Genomic DNA, 20,901 nt, shown 5'->3' with positions numbered 1-20,901 from the left:
TTTTGTATGGCTTCTACTTTCGACATCATCGGTTTTATTTTCCCACTCCCTATGGTATGACCAAGAAAACAAAGTTCATTAAAACCAAACTCACATTTTGCCGGTCGAGCTGCTAAGTTTGCTTTTCTCAAGGCTTCGAACACTGTCCCCAGATGTTCAAGATGTTCTTCCCAGGTGTTGCTATAAATACCAATATCATCAATGAATGCCTCCGTGAAATCCTCCAGCCCTGTAAGAACTTTGCTTACCAGTCTTACAAAAGTAGCCGGTGCGTTCACCATTCCGAATGGCATAACTGTAAAACTGAAATGTCCAAATGGTGTTACAAATGCACTTTTACGCTTAGCGTCATCGTCTAATGGTACTTGCCAATATCCTTTTGTGAGGTCTAATTTGCTGATGAATTTAGCTTTGCTGATCTTATTCAAAATAGCATCTATTCTAGGCATTGGTCTAGGATCAAATACCGTAATCTTATTCAACTCCCGGAAGTCAACGCAGAATCTCAGCGAGTTGTCTTTCTTCTTGATGAGGACGACTGGTGCTGAATACGGACTGTCCGTTTCCTCAATGATACCAAGGTCCATCATTTGCTGTAACTCACGCTTCACTTTGTCTTGTAATGCATAGGGGATCGGATATGGTTTCATCTGAATTGGCACCTCCGTAGAAGTTTTCAATGAATGTTTCATCAAATGCGTTCTCTTGGGGACATCTGTAAAAATATCACCAAATTCTTCAACTAACCTCTGAATCTGATCCATTTGCTCTGCAGTCAGGTTTGTTGAATACTGTACGTCAGTTGCTGATTCTGTCTGTTGTAGGGTCGGAACTCTATCTGACACCACGTCGTCTGCTATCTGAACGTCGTCATTGGCTAAACTAGAAATAACATTCAAACATGCCATAATTTCAGACTTACTGTTTTCCTCCGGCTCTCTCTCGAACCATTCCTTCAGCATATTCACATGGTAAACAGTCTCTTTGCTTTTGGACAACCTCACTTTGAAATCAACAGGACTTACTTTTTGTGTCACCTCATACGGACCTTTCCACTGCGCCAATAGTTTCGAAGTGCTTGTAGGCAATAAAACTAAGACTTTTTGACCTACTTCAAAATTTCTGTTTCTGGCGTTTTTATCATAGTATCTTTTCTGATTCTTCTTTGCTAGAGATTCCATATCTGTAACCATTTTACGTACTGTCTCCATCCGTTCTCGGGTTTCCATCAGGTAACTTAAAACTGACGTTTGTTCCTCGGTTGGTTCTTCCCACTGCTCCTTTAATATGTCCAGGGGGCCTCTGACATGTCTGGCATAAAGAAGTTCAAATGGAGTAAAACCTGTTGTTTCGTTCGGGACCTCTCTATAGGCAAAAAGTACATATGGTAAATGAACATCCCATTTTAATGGCTCTACAACTGCATATGCTTTCAACATCTGTTTAAGAGTCCCATTAAATCGTTCTACTAGCCCGTTTGCTTGGGGATGATAAGGGGTAGTTGACAGCTTACGGACCTTGAGCCTTTTGCAGAGTTCTGATATGAGAGATGACATAAAATTTGTCCCCTGATCTGATAAAATTTCTTTAGGAAAACCTACCCTTGAGAACATTTCTATCAGCGCATTTGCCACACTTTCTGCGTCTTGATTTTTCATCGGAAAAGCCTCTGGAAATCGAGTGGCATAATCCATACATACCATAATATACCTGTTTTTCTTTTCTGTCATCGGTAATGGGCCCACAAAATCAATCGCTACTCTGGAAAATGGAACATCGATCTTTGGAATTGGCACCAATTTCGCTTTTGGCGTTCTCCCTCTTTGCGTCCCCTTTTGACAAATATGACTTGAGCATGACTTACAATACCGAGATATATCTATATACATACCTGGCCAAAAGAAGTTTCTCATAATTCTTTCTCTTGTTTTCTTGTTTCCAAGATGTCCAGCCAGTGGCGTGTCGTGAGCTAATGACATAATACTACTGCGCAGTTTCTTTGGAGCAACAATCTGGAATACCTTTTCGCCAGAGTCTGAGTCAAAAACTCTATACAGTAAATCATTTTTCAGGATGAAATAAGACTTTCCTTCATGTGGACCATTTTGGGCCATCTCTAACACCGATTTCAAGCTGTCGTCAGTTTTCTGATGCTCGATCAATTTCTCTCTGTTACACCACATACCTTCATGTTCTGTGTCCACTTCTTTCAAATCATCCAGCTTTGGTTTCTTTGCATCCTCCTGTTTCCTTGTCTCTGATCTAGTTTGAACAACTCCACATTCTTTTTCATCCACTGTTTCTGCAGTCTCAATCATGGTCAAAGGTGCTGCCTCTTTCGGTACTACAATGCTTACATTGTTGCCAATAATTACATCAGCAAAAGGTGAGTCAAGACATAGCGCGTGCACCTTACCTGAAATGTATGGCGTTTTCACACTTACTATCACCTCACTGCAAGTTCTCCTTGTACCATCGGCCAAAGTAATTACTTTTGTTCTCCCAGTTTTTTCATCATCTGAAACCAACTTACTATTAACAAACACAGTGGAACATCCAGTGTCCCTCAAAACTGAGACAACTTTTTCACCAACTTCCCCACTTACCAAATCTAGACCCGATTCACAACATGTTTCAAGACTAGACTCATCAGTAGCTGATACGCCAGACAACTTAACAACCATCTTATTCTCATGAACACCATCACCCTGATCAGAAACTATCATATTTTCATCAAGACACAAACCAAACCGCTCTTTCGACTTTTGATTCCCTGGGTGGTTTTGATTAAAAGGAGGTTTCGACTGATATGTACTACGCAAAGGACAATTTGGCGCAATATGTCCTACCCGGTTACACTTGTAACATGTTTTACTTTGCTCTGATGGCGAGACATGCTTACCCCTTTGGAACTGACCTGAACCAAACTTATTGGGTCTGGGACCCGGCTTTTCCCCTGCGTTACCTCGTCCACCACCTACATTACTGCCTTTATGTGCAACCTGAAATGACTCCGACAAAGTTATAACATCTTTGATAGACTTTGGAGTATGCTCACGAACCCACAATTGCAAATCATTTGAACAACTTCCTATCACCTGTTCTCTCAAAATCAAATCAAACAACAATTCAAAGTCTGAACCAATATCCTCCCTATCACACCAATGGTGAAAGAACCTTTCTGCACGAACAACAAAATCTTTAAATGACTCATCACTGAACTGTCTACACTTCCTAAACTTATCCTGATAAGCCTCTGAAGTCAATTCATACCTTTTCAGAATAGCAGTTTTAATAGCATCGTAATTCTCACTCTCCTCATCTGACAATCTAGAATAGGCCTCAAGAGCTTTACCCGATAGCATGGGGACTAAACGAACCGCCCATTGAGATTTATCCCACTTTTGTAAGCCCGCTACTTTCTCAAATGATTTTAGAAAAACATCAGGGTCTTGACCTTCTTCAAATTTGGGCAACTTTACACTAGGAGTTTGAACACTCTGAGGGGAGGGACCAGTTTCTAACTCTCTTTCTTTAAGAGCTAACTCTTTCAACTTAATCTCTTTCTCAGCCTCCCACTTATCTCTGTCTCTCTTAGCTTGACGCTCCTCTCTTTCATGAGCTAACCTTACTTTCTCAAGTTCTCGCTCAGCTTCTTTCTCTGCCCTCACTGCCTCTCTTTCAGCCCTAGCAGACTCTCTCTCAGCTCTCATTGCCTCCTGCTCCTGACGCCACACCTCTAAACAGTCCTTGACGCTTGACCCTTTCGCGATAAGCTCGGTCATCCATTTCGGCATATGTGACATTGTGAAAGTTTATGCACTGAAACATACAAAAATAAGAAATATCAAAGTCAAAATTTCTAACATGCAAACACAAGAAAATCTTTTGATTTATGCAAGCTCAGATGCATCCCACCGATGCCACCATTTGTGAGGATGTGTGATTATGCATCCTGATGAACTTACATAAATCAACAGAACAAGTATGAAATTTTTAACAAAATATTTAATAACAAAATAAAATAAAATTAAACAGAAAATTCAACGAGAAAAAACCAAACAAACAAAAATATACAAATTAAATAATGAAATGAAGGAAAAGTCTATATAGTCAGCCCGGTTCCGGTGCACGTGGTGTTTAAGAACCCTCAGGTGAACACGTGGTTACAGTCAGGTTTAGGTATATCGGCAACCACCAGAACTAAGTTGAAGTACATGTAGAAATTTCACATGCTGCACGGGTCTATCGAGGCTTCATTAGACGAAAGTTTTCCTTGGAAATGTAAATAACCCATGGCCTCGTCCACGCTGATTGGAGGTTTCTTTCAATAAACTCAATAAACAGAATATAAGTTTTCAAATGACACAAATTATATAAATATCAAACTTTCACAATGTTAAGTTAAAGCACGTATCTGCATTGACGATTATAAATTGGTAAAACTGCGAGGATCACCCTCAGGTATAAATTCATAAGTAGTTTTAGAGATGTGTCGAAAGGGCCGCCGTAGTTCACTCACTCACTGTAGAACAGCGGTCTCTATAAATTATCCCATGAAAATGGAAACGGCTACTCATAAATACAGGAGCCGGAAATATTTCAGCACCCAAGAACCCTCCTTCCCTGACAGGTATTGACGTTCTGTAGGGACGGGGAAATTTACAGCAAAACAAGGCAGAAAAGACCCTAATAAAATAAACAAAAAGAAAAACATACTACCGAAAACCTATTCAAACACGTGTGGTTAAAACGTACAAAAATGGGTTGTTTAAATACCTGATGTTTTTCTAAAACAGGCCCCTGAGCACTAGACGGGATGACGACCACGTCTATCGGCTGATGTTCCCGGGTACTACCCGTGCATACTTTTACCAACTATTTAAGGTATCAACGAGGGGCTCCCCACAGGATTGATATGTTACCACGGTAACCAAGGGTCAAAGTATTAAAACAAGGGGCTCTCCAAAGGATAAACCGAAAAGGTGAACCAAGGGGAATTATAATTATACAAAACGAATTTTAGTTTGTTACAGCCTACTGTATTAAGGTGCAATGGTTATGTTCTTACCAGAAGGTTTATGAATAGACAAGTTATATTAATGTATAGATGTTGTGTTGCTCTCAGAAGACTACCAATTGCCTTAGGTACCACTATTGATGTTAAGTTTCTCTCAGTGACATTATCAATATACAAGAAATACTAATGTGTAGCTGTTTTATTTCACTCAATAGACAGTATTTAGAGGTCAGTGTACTGAATAATACCAGGTAAATAGGTGTTAAGTTGTTGGGTTTCTCTCAGTGGAAAGTTTGAATTGTGTCGGGTACGAATGTTTGACTGTTTTATTGTTCTTAGTAGACCGTACCAATAGCATTGGATACTTGGTATCAACTGCATCATCATTTGCCTTGAGTACTGTTATGAAACTGGATTGTACAACTGTTCGGTTGCTTTTAGTATAGCTACCAATTGGTTTGGTTCTTTAGAATAATGTTGTGTTGCTCTCAGTTGACCATATCGATGGCTTAGGGTTCTGATGTATTACTATTATGTTGCTCTCAAAGGACAGTGTGAATCGTATTGTGTAACATATGTGTAACTTGCGTGTTTCCCTGATTAGACGGTATCAATTGCCTGAGTTACTGTTGTACTATTGGTAGCTCTTCTAATGACATTTGATCAAAAGGCTAGATCACTTATTGAAAACTGTTGTGTTAATCCTAGTGAACTGTATCATTGCCTAAGATGTTATTATGAAATGCCATGTTGGTGTCATTGGATGATAGGAATTTGTTCTTAGTGATTCACATCAATAGCCTAGTGTACTATTGTACAATTATTATGTTTCTCTCAGAGGACCTTATCAATAAGCTAGGGTATCATGCATAAGATAATTTGGTTTTCTTAGGTGAACATATGTTTAGCCTACTGTACTAAGGTGCAATGGTTATGTTCTTACCAGAAGGTTTATGAATAGACAAGTTATATTAATGTATAGATGTTGTGTTGCTCTCAGAAGACTACCAATTGCCTTAGGTACCACTATTGATGTTTAGTTTCTTTCAGTGACATTATCAATAGACAAAAAATATTAATGTGTAGCTGTTTTATTTCACTCAATAGACAGTATTCATAGGTCAGTGTACTGAATAATACCAGGTAAATAGGTGCTAAGTTGTTGGGTTGCTCTCAGTGGAAAGTTTGAATTGTGTCGGGTACGAATGTATGACTGTTTTGTTGCTCTTAGTAGACCGTACCAATAGCATTGGATACTTGGTATCAACTGCATCATCATTTGCCTTGAGTACTGTTATGAAACTGGATTGTACAACTGTTCAGTTGCTTTTAGTATAGCTACCAATTGGTTTGGTTCTTTAGAATAATGTTGTGTTGCTCTCAGTTGACCATATCGATGGCTCAGGGTTCTGATGTATTACTATTATGTTGCTCTCAAAGGACAGTGTGAATCGTATTGTGTAACATATGTGTAACTTGCGTGTTTCTCTGATTAGACGGTATCAATTGCCCGAGTTACTGTTTTACAATTGGTAGCTCCTCTAATGACATTTGATCAAAAGGCTTGATTACTTATTGAAAACTGTTGTGTTAATCCTAGTGAACTGTATCATTGCCTAGTGATTCACATCAATAGCCTAGTGTACTATTGTACAATTATTATGTTTCTCTCAGAGGACCTTATCAATAAGCTAGGGTATCATGCATAAGATAATATGGTGTTCCTAGGTGAACATATGTTTAGCCTACTGTATTAAGGTGCAATGGTTATGTTCTTACCAGAAGGTTTATGAATAGACAAGTTATATTAATGTATAGATGCTGTGTTGCTCTCAGAAGACTACCAATTGCCTTAGGTACCACTATTGATGTTAAGTTTCTCTCAGTGACATTATCAATAGACAAAAAATACTAATGTGTAGCTGTTTTATTTCACTCAATAGACAGTATTTAGAGGTCAGTGTACTGAATAATACCAGGTAAATAGGTGCTAAGTTGTTGGGTTGCTCTCAGTGGAAAGTTTGAATTGTGTCGGGTACGAATGTTTGACTGTTTTGTTGTTCTTAGTAGACCGTACCAATAGCATTGGATACTTGGTATCAACTGCATCATCATTTGCCTTGAGTACTGTTATGAAACTGGATTGTACAACTGTTCGGTTGCTTTTAGTATAGCTACCAATTGGTTTGGTTCTTTAGAATAATGTTGTGTTGCTCTCAGTTGACCATATCGATGGCTTAGGGTTCTGATGTATTACTATTATGTTGCTCTCAAAGGACAGTGTGAATCGTATTCTGTAACATATGTGTAACTTACGTGTTTCCCTGATTAGACGGTATCAATTGCCTGAGTTACTGTTGTACAATTGGTAGCTCTCCTAATGACATTTGATCAAAAGGCTTGATTACTTATTGAAAACTGTTGTGTTAATCCTAGTGAACTGTATCATTGCCTAAGATGTTATTATGAAATGCCATGTTGGTCTCATTGGATGATAGGAATTTGTTCTTAGTGATTCACACCAATAGCCTAGTGTACTATTTTACAATTATTATGTTTCTCTCAGAGGACCTTATCAATAACCTAGGGTATCATGCATAACATGATATGGTTTTCTTAGGTGAACATATGTTTAGCCTACTGTATTAAGGTGCAATGGTTATGTTCTTACCAGAAGGTTTATGAATAGACAAGTTATATTAATGTATAGATGTTGTGTTGCTCTCAGAAGACTACCAATTGCCTTAGGTACCACTACTGATGTTAAGTTTCTCTCAGTGACATTATCAATAGACAAAAAATACTAATGTGTAGCTGTTTTATTTCACTCAATAGACCGTATTCATAGGTCAGGGTACTGATTAATACCAGGGAAATAGGTGCTAAGTTGTTGGGTTGCTTTCATACGATATTGAGGTATAATATGATATTGGTTTATATGATATATTATCATATCACATAAAATTGTACTATATTTAATTGTGATATATATTATTGTATCATGATACAATATGTATAATATAATATTGTATTATATAATTTTTTACTTTTTCACATGACATTGTATCATTTGATATGATACAATGTTGTATTGAATTATATTGGTTCATATGATATGATATAATTTTATGTATCAAATATGACACAGTGTCATACAATACAATATTTTACTAAAAGATAAAATATAGTATTATATGATTCACTGTTATGATGTATTATGTAATATGATATTGTATTATGTGATCAAATACAATAATGTATAACAGAATACAATTTCATATAATATGTTGCAATATCATATCTCATCATTGTTTATTACGGTATTTTATTGTAGTATATGATATTGTTTGTAAGTATGATAGGATGCAGTATTTAATTTGATATTATTGTATTGATTAACATAATTTTATGAACATATGATTAATATCATACAATTTTTTGAACAGATGATATACGATATTGTGTCCAACAGAATCCAGGAATATCCAAGATCATAAAGTATGATTTTCATATGATATGATAAAGGTGGTCTCATAAAAGTGATGCCTCATTAGGTGATGCCTCATCTTAGTGAGCTTTGTAATCTGTGGTTATCTATGTTTATTTATCCTAGTGAACTATAGATATTATAATGAAATGCCATGTTGGTCCCATTGGATGATATGAGTGTTTCTGTATACTAATGAAATCATGTTGTTCTTAGTGATTCATATCAATAACCTTGTGTACTTTTGTTTAATTATTATGTTTCTCTTAGAGGACCATATCAATAAGCTAGGGTGTCGTGCATAACATAATATGGTGTTCTTAGGTGAACATATGATTAGCTTACTGTTCTAAGGTACAATGGCTATGTATCGTGCATATAAGCATTGAATGGTTTTTTTTTTTGGATTTGTCGGTCCTATGACACACCAATGCGAGCAAACAAATTATATTTATATTGATTTTATTTTTTATTTTATTAATGGTCGTAGTTTTAAAATTTGCGCCTTTACTAGCAGGTGTTGGTAATTGATGGAAGAGCCAAAAAATCAGCTGTTGTGAAATGGGAAATATAGTGCTAAAAATGTTATGAAGAAAGATTTTTTTTTTTTGAGAAATGCTATATTTAATCGCAAAAGTTTTAATTCAATAACAATACATGAGTATTTTCCAACAAGATGATTTATTCATTAAGAATAAACATTATCAACACGTAACAATACAGTAAGCACAACTGAGTAAAACGATATGTGCTCTCCCTGAAGTTTGCTTTATTGAAAAACCCAGCTGTTGGATTAATGTTTTGCATGTTCATGTTAACTGTTTTCAATGTTGCGGGCATTGAGGACGATGATGTGGCTGTGGAATTTGACGATATGAGAGTTGTGGTCTCATGTGCCGATGGTGACGGTAAGTTTTCAAGTAGAGCCTGATTTTCATGGGTTCGTGGTGGCAAGTTCGAGAACCTGGTCGACAGCGGTGGAAGAGCTACGATCGTAAAAGGGGATGAAGATGCAGACGCCATCGCAGAATGCTTTTTTTTTTTTGCTTAGAGGAGAGCGATCTGTTATATGACCTCATTGAACTCTCATTCCTTTGGTTCGACATGAACATGATATGTCGTGCTTCAAATCCCTGATCATTAAGGTAAGTGTTTGCAGTGGCCCGTAAACAGTGGGATGTGTATTTATGCTCCACACCAGCAGCAAAGCAAATCTCCCCGAGAGACTTGTTGAAAGTGCGCTTTGGCAGGGGTTTTGCTGAATACTAAATATCAGAATGAACTCTCTCTTATATGTATTGGTTGAAAAGATTTGTAGCATTTGAATCAGTTTTTGACATCAGTAACTTTAAGAGATAAACATGACAGCAGTTTTCATTATCAGTTGCGTACATTCTCTTGTCTGTATGGCTGTCATTGGCATCTACACCACCTTGATGATTATTTTGTAATGTTTTGTGTTGTAATGCAGCATATTGGCCAGTTTCATCTGTGCAGAAGACAAAGCAGTTATGATTAAACTTATGGTGGAACTCTAAACCTCTGGTAATAAAATTGATGGACAGAAAGTACCATACAGCATGGCGCAAAACCACTGGTGATGATGTGGCACCTTGGAGGTATTTATAAATCTTCTGCAGATCATGTATCTCGATAATATCTTTAAGTGATGTTGGTTTTGACAGATCAAGTCAGGTTCGCTCTTTAAAGAAACCATCCAAGATTCCATTGGCTGTTCTGAACTCCTTGTCATGGACTATATTTACATCTTTCTGAATGTCAGCAAGATGGCGATTTATTGCTCCTTTGATATTGATCAAAGTATTTTTGTGGTAAAAAGGCTAAACATCATCATCAACTTTTTCTTTGGGGCTGGCTTCACAATAAAATCACGAGAGATGACTGGCAAGAGTTGACACATTTGCTGTTTGCAGGTCTAATGTTGCACCATTAGTACAGAACCATAGATCTCCATGTTCCAATCTAAAAGGAGTGAGTTGTGTTTTAGAGACTGACATTGTGTAACGTTTGGGGGTCTTGTGTTTGGTTGTGTAAATTCTGCAACAAATCTTGACCCTTAAAGATTTTTATACAAATGTCAAATTGCTGCAAACACATTTACCTTGAAAAATCCCCATGCTGTATTTCTTTTTGTTGATTTTGCTAGCCTGGAGTCGAAAAATTTCTCTATTTCCTCATTTGTAACAGTTTTGAATCTCTGTGGAAAATGTGGTTTGTTTTCATTACTTTAGTTTTGATTTTTAGCTCACCTGAGCTGAAAGCTCAAGTGAGCTATTCTGATCACATTTTGTCCATCGTCCATCTGTCCGTCTTTTAACTTTTAACATTTTGAACTTCTTTTGTAAAACCGCTTCGCCAATTTCAACCAAAATTGGCACAAACCATCCTTATGGGAAGGCAAGTATAAATTGCAGAAATGAAAGACCGATCTTTATTCAAAGGGGAGAAACCTCAAAACTGTAGAAAAAGAGAGTGCATTTTTAAAATTTTTGAAATAATGTTGTTTTTAGTGAATCATATCAATAGCCTAGTGCACTATTTTACAATTATTATGTTTCTCTCAGTGGACCATATCAATAAGCTAGGTCGTCATGGTGAACATAGGAAAAGCTAAGTTTACTATGGTACAATGGTTATGTTCTTACCATAAAGCGAATATCAAGAGGTAAGTTACACTAATGTACAGCTGCTGTGTTGCTTTCAAGAGACTACTACCAATAACCTAGGGTACTAATTTTGATGTTAAGTTGCTCTCAGTGACAGTATCAATAGCCAAAAATACTAATGTGTAGCTGTTATTTTTCACCCAATAGAGCTATCCATAGCCAAGGGTACAGATTAATACCAGGTATATACCTGTTAAGTTCCTTTCAGTGGACTAAAGCAATAACCCAGTATACTTATTAATATTTGGAATGAGGCTTCTATATAAACAGTTTCAATCGCCTGAGGTTCTGGTGCATAGCTGTTAAGTTGCTTTCAGTGAAAAGCATGAATTGTGTCGGGTACTAATGTATAACTGGTTTTTTAGCTCACTTGAGCTAAAAGCTCATGTGAGCTATTCTGATCACATTTTGTCTGTTGCTTGTCTGTCTGTAAACTTTTCATATTTTCAACATCTTCTCCAGAAGCACTGGGCCAATTTCAACGAAACTTGGCACAGAGCATTATTAGGCAAAGGGGATACAAAGTTGTGAAAACTAAGGACCACCCTTTTTTTCAAAAGGAGATAATTAGGAATTATTGAAAAAATTTAAGAACTTTTCAAAAATCTTCTTCTCAAGAACCAATTGGCCAGGAAAGCTAAAACTTGTGTGGAAGCATACTAAGGTAGTATAGATTGTGAAAATCATGACCTTTTAGGGATAGGGTGGGGCCACAATGGTGGGTTGAATTTTTTTCATAGGAATATATTGAGTAAATCTTTAAAAATCTTCCTCTCAGAAACTAACCAGTCAGGAAAATTTGTGTGGAAGCATCCTAAGGTAGCAAGGGATAGTTTCGGATAAAGTACCCGTCAATATTTTTGTAAAATTGAAAGTTGCTGTACTTGAAGGCTTATGAGTGTTGCTAAAATTCATGAAATGATTTTTAATGATTTTCATTAGTTAGAGGGGTGTCTCTTGTTGAAATTGATATGCAATATGTAGGCCACATATGTTAGGTACATGAGAATCAGAAGTAAAATGCAAAACCCGCGGCTATGACTGTTGTGTTGACTTTACACAGTGAAATTACAAGTTACAGATGGGAGGTAAAATTACACGAAAAGTAGTTGGATTGGACATTGTCAACTATACACCGATAAGTTTCTGACATGTGATGGTGCAACATGCACGCTGTACAGAATGTCAACCCTTTGCAGGGAATTAGTTGGGGGAGGTCTAAAAAGCTGAAAAATTAGCAAAATATGAAAGGGTTAAAAGCTAATAAAAACCAGGATGTAGAGAATTTTACAGGTTTTGACTAGTGATTTTCTTCAGAAATTGGTGATTGGCCTTATAAAGAGTGAATTAAAGTTATTTGACCGGAATGGGAACTGAGGAAATTCTAGTTACAGAGTTCTGAAGACACGCATCCCCTGGCTGCAATGAATTGTAAAAAAAAAAACTGTCCTGTGCCACCTTCAAGACAACATGGTATTTTCAGATTTTTCATTTCAGTGTAATTTTGAGTGGATTTTGTACCATAAGTAATATATTTTGTGAAAATGGATGAATTTTTTGGCTGTAGATGTCATTACATGATTTATTAGCAAAAATATTCAAGGGGAGTAACTCCCTCTTGAATGTGTAGAATGACCACCACTAGAGTAAATTGGATTAGAGAGTAGGTATTTCATACCCTGGTGCGATTAATAGGCTTCAGTTAATTAATGAGATAAGAATAAATACTTTAAAATAGTTTTGATCAATTGATTCATTAAATTTATGAATTTGCAGCCATTTCGCTGTCTGATTTTATGAAATAACAGTAAGCCACCTGACTTATATGACCAAATTTTTTTAAAACAGCATATTTTTATTTCAACTGAACTTTACATGTAGACAGATGCAGTTATCAAATTATACAATATGTCAAAAAATCAAGTTTTTGCTCCTTCCTATCCATAAATGATATTTTAGATGTATTTATACTGAATTGAAAAAGCCACCCCCTCTTTCCAGTTGACTCCATCACCATTACATGTAGGATATGTAAATGTACATTTGACCTTGAAATAACATCTGTATGATAATTACTCTTGAAATGAACAAAAAACAACATATTTGTACCGTTTCATTGTATATATGCATCAAAAATGTAGAAAAATTTGAACATTTCTCATGGAATTCTCATCCGTTCCCAGGTACCCAGGTGTGGTTGAATTTCATTTTAATTAAAGGCAGACATCACACATGTAGGTCTTACTATTTTAGCAAAGTTAAAAGGAGAAACCAGAATATATAAGATATCCACTAAATATGATTGTAGGCTTAGTTTTTCATGAAAACAAGAAATCAGATGTAGGGCGGCATGTCTTTTTGTGAATAAAAATGCTACAAATCATCCATTTTCCAAAAGAGATCAATTTTAAATATCAATGATGGTTGTTTTCTATTATGTGTGAAAATGACTCAAGGAGATTGCCACAAGTTTCAGAAATTTAGGTAAAAGTGTTCAACTAATGCTTCTTGTGAAAATCAAAAGATAGGGGGAGGTATACATGTAATGGTATTTTTAAGTGATGTGATGCTTTTATCATGATAATATCAAGTAGATGTTTGTAGTATTAAATAGGGTTTCTTTTTTAAGGAGGTTGAACAACAATTGACCTCTAAAAGATTAGATTAAGATGCTTTATTTATGGGGAGCCCTATGAATCTCTGTTAAATAGAGGAAAGTGGAAATGGTGGGTTCACTTAAACGGCCATATTTTTCTTAAACCTCAATGGAATTGGCAAAATGTGGTGTACTTTTTCTCAGAATAGCATAAGCTTTTTAATTTTAAGACAAGATGACTTTTCAGAGAATGTTAGTGTAAGTTAAAGGTAGCAAGGGACAGTTTCGGATAAAGTACCTGTCAATATTTTTGTAAAATTGAAAGTTGCTGTACTTGAAGGCTTATGGGTGTTGCCAAAATTCATGAAATGATATTTAATGATTATCATTAGTTAGAGGGGTGTCACTTGTTGAAATTGATATGCAATATGTAAGCCCCATATGTTAGGTACATGAGAATCAGAAGTAAAATGCGAAAACCTGCGGCTATGACTGTTGTGTTGACTTTACACAGTAAAATTGCAAGTTACAGATGGGAGCTAAAATTACATGAAAAGTAGGTTGATTGAACATTGTCAACTATACACCAGTAAGTTTCTGACATGTTATGGTGCAACATGCACGCTGTACAGAAGGTCAACCCTTTGCAGGGAATTAGTCACTTTCTTTAAATTAGAAACCTGCGAAATATATATATATATATATATATATGTATATATTTTACTTAATTTAAGCGTTTTATGTCACAATATGGAGGTATCCCATGCCAGTGATTCAACCTAATATAACAAACAAGTGAATATCTAACATTTTTGTTTTATTTCAATTCCACTTGGAATGTGAATGAGGTATAAAGAACAAACCCCTTCAACGCCACTGTATCTTCTGCTTGAAGATTCGTCCAGTCTGGCGAACGAAAATGGAAGATGCATTCTCCATCGAATTCTGCCAAGATGTTGAAGATGTCACACTCAAGACATGAACTCTACCAAGAAGTTTAAGGACAACTTTTACTCAATTGTGTGTCCGTACAGCCAGGGCACCATGCCCTCGTAAACCACTTGTCTAGAAAATCAAGTGGCGACATTCTCTGCTTACCTACCGCAGCAATTTGCCATGTAGAAAGGTCCAAATTACCTGTGTTTGAGAAGAGCTAAAACAGGCAGCATCATTCACGATGGCACGAGCCATCAAGTCTGTTGCTATCCGTGTGTAAAGAGGCTGAAGATGCGGAAATGAAAATGTCCTGTATTTCATGATATTTATTTTATTATAATGAATGTCTTAATTTTAAAGAAAATTTTACTGCTTTTAAATAGAAATGAAGTGAATTCTATGGCAAACGGTATATGCGCATAATTTACGCGCATGTAGCAATTCGTTGGGTTACCCGTTGCCAAGTGTGTTGCTAACGCTCAGGGTAATTGAACGGATTACCAACTGCGTCTAAACCAATCAGATTTTAGTATTTAACATGAAATTATAATAATGCTGATTATAACTTATATTTACATTTGAAATAGGCAAACCCTTGAGAATTATTAAAATAATCGTGTTTTAATGTTTACAATAATGCAACTATCAAGTGATAAGCATGTGATAAGCATGTGCGATAATCATTGTGAAATCATTAAAATGTTCACACAGAATTAAACGTTTCGCTATTCTATATATTCATTTATGTACGCATATTTGCAAATATAAGTATATGAGTATTACAAAATAATATATTATATGATGCAGTTCCGTATCAAGACATATCATTGTAATGTATAATGTGATACAATATTGTATCATATAATAAGGTACGATATTATATGCTTATTTTAAAGTGGTGCGATAGAATGTGATACGTATTAACGAACAGGGGCGTACAAGGCGTTGTATATGCCCCACTTGAAGCAGTGGAGACGAAAGAATTTCAATTGAAGTTTGAATATTAATTTTTGGTTTGTATGCATTGTTTTTAGTATAAATTTCAGGATGAAAGCCAATATTGTGCTTTCGTTCTACAAACACGACAGTTATAGATTTCCAAATAAAGCTGCACAGCGTTTTATGCCAAAATCTTGGTTCATTCACTGTTCTAAATTGCAAAAATTTAGGTATGAATGGGTCCAGTCTCCACCCTAAAAGTACTTTTATTTAAAGAATAAGTTTTTAATGAACTTTATTATTGATTTTTCAAAATGAAGTCTAGACCCATAATGGGCCAAATTCGTGGGTTTCACCAAAAAAGTTTTACTGTATTAAATATTGTCAAGCAGTTAAATTTATTCACCTATACCCTAATGTGTCAACTTAGCTCACTAGGATAGGCAGAGGCTTGCACCCCATTCTTCTCGATTGAGAGGGTGCTTGAAACGTTAAACGGCGTTTTATATAAAATTCATTTGCTTTTAAGTAAAACATGTTTTGCCTTTTTATTGGGCTATTATGTAAAAAATATCTAATACCATTTGTATTATGACAATTATTGCGTAATGTTCATTTTACACTCAATGTCGGATAGAAATAGCGCTAGCACAGATAAGAGATCATGCTGTAATGATTAGAAAGCAAACAAATAAACCAAAGGAAATAAATACCAAGTGCATGTATTAATGTTTACTATTTATTTGTCAGAAAATGCAGTTCTATATCATACATGTACATGTCCTGGTGTACACTTTCAAATGTAGAGATTTTTTTTATATGTTCATATGCCTTTTCAAAATCCTGGGTACGGGGGGATTTGTCAGGCCTTGTACGCTCTTGTCCTTTACTTATGATTATTATACAACTTTGTTTCATATGATATACAAAACTGTCTAATAAAACTAAACTCAGTATTTCTATTTAAAAGCAGTAAGACTTTATTTAAGATCGTTCATGATTTTCATACACCGGTAATATGATATAGGTGATTACTCGTCCAAACATTGTGGCCTATCCTTCAAATAAGGTACTTTTAAAGCTCGAATTACACAAAATTGGGCCAGACTTCCCCCTGCATGAGTCATACTGATACTTATGTTCTCTCCCAAGTTCATGCAAATTATCCTAATATCGCATGATTTGTAGATGCATTAAATACCTCCATTCATTAGTGTACACGTAGCAGGTGGAGCCTCCAACTCACTATTTTAGAAATAGTCACTTACCAAATATAAAGCTGATTATTTGATACTTAATATTGATAATATGAAATTTAGTATCACTTGTATTGAAATTTAGAATCGCTTATTGATAACAGAGAACAACCGGATTTATTTATGTTCATGAATAGTTACTTATTACGATTCACTGTCTTAGAAATATTGTAAAGAATGTAGATTGTTACGTCGAAGTTAATAATGACATATTTGAATAACAAATTATTTTCTACACATCGTTGTGAACTCATTTGGGAAACCTAAACATACCTGCATAGTATTCATGGACCTTGCTCAGATGCTTTAAACAGCTTCTGCAAATAGTCATTTATAATTTAAATACTTTATCTTTTTATTATTTTTTTTATTTTTCAGATAGCTTTTGTGTTACAGATTATTTACTTATATTTGGTAGATTTACAAATAAGTGCTTTTTAAATTGAATTTATACATGTATGTGTTCACAAGTGTTTTGACATGTTTAAGAAAGTTAGTTTGGAAAGGTGCAAATAAAATGAAAATAATTTTTGATGAAATTTCGAGTTGTTTTATACATACATATATATTTAAATGTTTAATATGCATTTATTCTATAGATTTCTACTTTCATATTTTGGAAAATGTGCCGTAGCCAAATATTCTATTTAATATGAGACATTCTGTCATCATCCAACTTCTGACATTGATTCAGTTGCAATACTTTTTGAAAAGTGGGCCATATTTCAAAATATTGATAAAATATAGCACAAAGCTTCCAATGGGCTTTTATATATCCCCCCCCCAAAAGAGTCTGTTCCATAAACAAGGGCAGATATATTGGAAAATAAGATCAAAAGAAAGGGTCACAAAAAATCTTTTCAAGAACTTTGAGATAGACTTTTACAAAACGAGCACTGAATGATAAGTATATGTTCTGGATAAAACAAAATATTTTTGACCTTGAGTCTAGCACTATGAGTGTAAAGTTATGATAAAAAAACACATGCCCTCTGTATGTCAAAAGATCCAGACCTTATTGTACACTAAGTAAATTGAACATTCAAAGACCGACGTATACATGTATATCTTTCAGGTCGATATTAGTGATATGTTTATCAAGAGGTGTCGACCTTTTACAGTGTTGTTTTTATATAATTATGTAATAGTGAGTAAAAAGCATCAGACCCGAAAGCATTGGAGGCCCTTACTTTGTGGACGCAATTCGCATGGCACCTACTAGTGGTGGTCAATTTTCATTGTAAAACTTATGTTGAGGGTTACAAGTCTAGTTCAAAAAATCCAGGCCTGATGGTTAGGGTTACAAGTCTAGTTCAAAAGATCCAGGCCTGATGGTTAGGGTTACAAGTCTAGATCAAAAGATCCAGGCCTTTTTGTAATTTATCTACAAAAATAATTGGATTTGTAAACATCGGAATCGGAAACATTTAAATCCCGTACCCTGAGGTCTTAAGTATTCAGGGTCATTTACTAGTTGTTAAGCACTACCATATCAAAATTACAGCGAAGATAACATCTACAGTCCTTGCTATAATATCTCAATATATTTATAATATTAAATAGCAAATGAAACATGGGGCTCAGAAACATCGAGACACTGTCAAAGTATTGTGTTGGTACATCTTCTACATTAAAAGATATATAGGCTCTCCTTCAATATACATAATTAAAGTAATAAGAGTTACTAATATCGGGATTGGAAACATTGAAGGTCTGTTCTGTGGAGATTGAAATTCTCAGTGTTACTAACAAAGTCTAGCACTATCAGTGTAAACTTATGATAAAAGAATATGTACCCCATGTAGTTTAAAAGAGTCAGACCCTACTGTACACCAAGTGAACTGAAAATGTAAACACCAACTCTTTCGTGTCGACATAAGTGCTGTGTTTATCAAGCGGTGTCGACCTTCTACAGTATGTCAAAAAGTGTAAATAAAAAACACTGGAGGCCCTTACCACGTGGGCTAAAGTTCTCATACTACCTACCAGTAGTGGTAAGCTACCATTGTAAAAATTATTGTTAGGATTACATGTATTGTTCAAAAGATCCAGCCCCTTTTGTAACCTATCTACATACGATGATGGAATTTTAAAACATCAGAACAGGAATCATGGAACCCCCTACCATGAGGCCTGCAATAATCAGGGTCGTCTACTGGTTGTTAACATTACCACATTAAAATTACATAATGATACAATCTCTCGTTTAAAAAATCCAGTCCTTACTGTAATTTTTCAATTGATAAATAATACTAAAAGATAATTAAAAACATCGGACACTGAAACATCGAAACTTCTCTACCCCGGAGCTGAAATTGCAAGTGGTCTGACACTGTCAACATATTGTGATAATACAACTTCCTTTAACAGAAATAGACCCTCCTGTGATATATATATTTAACAAAATTAGAATTATACACATCGGGCTTTGAAACATTGAATGTCCGTCCTATGGGTTCTGAAATTTTCAGTGTTACCAACCAAAAAGCTTGCACTATCACTGTTAACAGAATCAGACCCTATTGTACACCAAGGGAATTCAAATGAAATAAACCGACGTATTTCGAGTCGACATTAGTGCTGTGTTTATTAAGCGTTTTCGACTTTTACAGTGTTGTTTTCATGTATGTATAAAAAAGAGTAAATGAACATTTGACTCAAAAAAAAATAAAGAAAAAAACATCGCAGGCTCTTACCCCGTGGGCTGAAGTTTTCATGGCACCTTCTAGTGGTGGACAGCTGTCATTGTAAAATTTATGGTTAGGGGAAAAGACAATAAAACACCAGGCTCCGAAACATCGAAACACCCTACCCTGGAGCTGAAATTGGTAGGGTCACCTGCAAGTGGTCTTACACGGTCCAAATATTGCGTTGATACATTTTTTTAAAAGAGATATAGGTCCTTCTGTAATACATCTATTTAACACAATTCTTACCAAAATCAATAGCATTGAAACGTACGACTTTTCAACACTTTATACAACCATTCCCCATGAGAAATTAAAATCTAGGTTTTTTGATATTATAGATTGTTGTTTCTTTTATAAAAATGGAAGTCATGAAAATGCTTACCTGTCATTGGAAATCTAAAAAAATATTTTGTTAAAAACCATTCTGATTGCACACACAAGTACCCTGAAGTTGACACTAAAAAGATGCTTGAGTTTCTGATAGGCAACATCTTGTATGTAGTTTTTGGAAATCAGGTCTTCAAACAATCTATTGGAATTCCCATGGGTACCAATGTGCCCCATTGTTACCAGACCTTTTTTTTGTATTCTTATGAAACAGAATTTATTAAAAAAAACTTGTACGTGAAAAAATAAATCACTCGTTGTGGCCTTCAACTCAACATTCAGGTATATCTACGACGTATTATCAATTAACAATTGTTATTCCCTTACTGACGTCGACTCAATATATCTCAGTGAACTTGAAATAAAAGATACCACAGCGTCTGCGTCATCTATTTCATATTTGGATATTTTACTGGAAATGGACATTGATGGTAACCTAACAACAAAACTTTATGATAAACGCGTTGACTTCAATTTTTTTTATAGTCAACCTTCCTTACTTATGTAGCAATATACCTTCATAAACTGAATATGGTGTTTTTGTCTCTCAGTTAATTCGATATACAAGGGCATACGTATGAACAGTTTCTAAGGCGAGGCAAGCTACTGACAAACAAGTTGATAAAACAGGACAATCAACAGTCTCGTTTGAAGTCATCTTTTCATAAGTTCTTTGGTCGATACAAAGATCTTGTGGGCAAATAAAATCTTCCACTGGATTGCATTCCTACTGAAGTTTTTCATACAAATTGTTAGACCGTAATTAACACCCAATTGTCTACGGACTTTTCCGTTTTATCCAGATTACGACAAAGACCACACGGCGGGTGTGACCGGTCAGCAGAGAATGCTAACTCCTCCTAAGCACCTGATGCTACCTTCAATGTAATGGCTCAAGGTTTG

At 35.4% G+C, this 20,901-nt stretch overlaps 1 long non-coding RNA gene across 1 annotated transcript; it reads right to left on the bottom strand.

Moving 5' to 3' along the window:
• Window positions 1-9,475: 9,475 nt before the first annotated feature.
• Window positions 9,476-15,346, bottom strand: LOC136270091 (uncharacterized). Its single transcript, XR_010707769.1, has 3 exons — window positions 14,654-15,346; window positions 10,630-10,725; window positions 9,476-10,490 (listed from the first exon to the last, which is right to left on the bottom strand). It is a non-coding gene; the product is annotated as an uncharacterized lncRNA (long non-coding RNA).
• Between the last annotated feature and the right edge of the window lie 5,555 nt (window positions 15,347-20,901).

Source organism: Magallana gigas, chromosome 1 (assembly GCF_963853765.1).
Source record: "Magallana gigas chromosome 1, xbMagGiga1.1, whole genome shotgun sequence".
Lineage (NCBI taxonomy): Eukaryota > Metazoa > Mollusca > Bivalvia > Ostreida > Ostreidae > Magallana > Magallana gigas.
This window is presented reverse-complemented; position numbering and strand designations above follow the sequence as displayed.